We start from the raw sequence: 2,301 nt of genomic DNA, 5'->3' as shown, positions 1-2,301 counted from the left end.
TGTGTGTGTGTGTGTGTGTGTGTGTCCATCATCGCTTGACAACCGATGCTGGTGTGTTTACGTCCCCGTAACTTAGCGGTTCGGCAAAACAGACCGATTGAATAAGTACTAGGATTACAAAGAATAATTCCTGGGGTCGATTTACTCGACTAAAGGCGGTGCTCCAGCATGGACACAGTCAAATGACTGGAACAAGTAAAAGAGTAAAAGTGTAAAAGAGTAATATATATATATATATATTTGCTATTCCTTTTAACTCTGCTATTTTCTGAGCTCGGACAACTTTGACAAGACAAGTGAGGAATGTATTGCTTCTCTCAAGTCTCGCTTTGATATTTGTTGTTCCCTTTCAAGCAAAACAACACCAGAATCACCGTTTATTCCAGGCGCATTTCTTACATTTTATCTGGGGATAGAGCCTTAATTGCGAAAATGAAGACACGGGGGAGATGTTGTAGTTCTGGCCGATAACCCAACAGCGCTGAACGAAATACAATGGCTAAATGACTGGAAAATGAACTAGTCAACAGGTATGTTTTTCCATTAGTTGTTCTTTAACTGCAAAGGTTAAACCCTATCAAAAAGCTATCAACTGCTCAATGGACTACAAATACATTAAATTTGAAATTATTTTAGGAAAGATACTAGGCAACTGAGAAACACTTAGAAGTCCCCTCGTAAGCCGCTATCCACATGTTCCTAGTCCCTGATGTTAGACAAAATTTACCAAGACAGGTTGTAGTTTCAGAAAAATATAACTGCCATTTCTAACAAATTTCATCCATGACAGACATGCTCTCTGTAGACAAGTTGTATAAAGAGATATTTAAGAAAAAGAAAAGAAAAAAACAGATGGTTATTTTTATCTTTAAGATAATAGAGCCTTCTTAGTTACCGTATCTAAAAGCTATGAAAAAACTCTAGGGACAACGGAGTTGTAAATATGTTCAGTACACCAGAATATTATCCATTCCAAAGGTTTGGAAAAAGCCGTTTCAAAGATGCTGAAAAAAAAAATTTATTCCAAATTGTTGTTTGTTGATATGAGACATTATTTTTTAGCCTGGAGAGAAGACAATGCCTATGGTCTTTACAGGGCCTACGATACTGACAGGAGGGACAATGGTATATTTAAACCAGAGAATTGGCCTAGATGCTTGAAACAGACTAGACTCTGTCAAAGACACCAAATGGCCAGGTTATGTTGTTTTGCCGGGAGATTGATTTAGTCAACTGCCCAAGCTGATAATGATGGGATTTGAACCCAAAACGCAGTCATCTGGCACAAATACTACAAAAGTAGTTGGTCCCACGTTCTTATAATTTCGCCCTGGATTGATACAAAGCTTCTTTATTTTTTCTTTTTTTTTGTTTGTCAGTTCCGAAAGGATTGAGCTGGGGTAGAGTTTGAAACAATGTTAGCTCAGTAATAAGAAATGGTCAAAAAGCATATCAAATGATTGCAAATTAATTGTTAGCCAGTAGTATTTCAGCTGCAATCGTATGATTGATGGAATTTTCCATGAACTTTCCGCCAAAACATGGCGATAAACGCAGATGCATGCCACAATCATGAGAACGGTAGGGGTAGAGGCAGCAGGGATCTGTGAGAGAAGATAGGTTTTATGTTTGCTGCTCGACCCAGGGTTGAAAAGGAATCGTTTGTCTACAGTGAACATAGAATTTTCCCGCCTCTCACAACATGAAGATATAGCTATCTTTTCTAGTTATCATGCGATAATATGCCTTGTGATAAAGGTTAATGCAGACACTTCTGGCATATAGTTTACCCTTGGCAAAAGCTTCTGTGGATAAATGGTCACATCAAGAACCTTAAATGAACTAGGACTTTATACGGGTAACAGTACGAAGCCAAAATCAGCCTTTCCAATTATACACAACCCGTTTGATTAAGCTTCCATTGTATAAACGGCAAAGTTAACCATACTGCGATTTGAACTCAACTCTCAGAGATTCGGAAACATATATCACAAGACATTGTGATATTGTCTTTACAAGGGCCTACGATATTAGCGGGTGTTCTAACGACTTTTCCAATTCACCACTGGTACGAAAGAAACCTGTTGAGAACAAACTCCAACAATCGACCGAAATGTCAAAAAAGCAATGAAAATGAATTTGAAAAATATGCTAGAAAGCCTCTCAGTCTTTTTTAGTATTCACTTATTACCAGTGAGAAATTCAACAAATTTTATGCGATATATTTTTTTATTATCAAGAAACGAAAAAAAAAAAAAACCCCTCAAAATTTCCAGAAAACTGTAATGTTAAAGAAGTGAA

This window comes from Octopus bimaculoides, chromosome 12 (assembly GCF_001194135.2).
Source record: "Octopus bimaculoides isolate UCB-OBI-ISO-001 chromosome 12, ASM119413v2, whole genome shotgun sequence".
NCBI lineage: Eukaryota > Metazoa > Mollusca > Cephalopoda > Octopoda > Octopodidae > Octopus > Octopus bimaculoides.
This window is presented reverse-complemented; position numbering follows the sequence as displayed.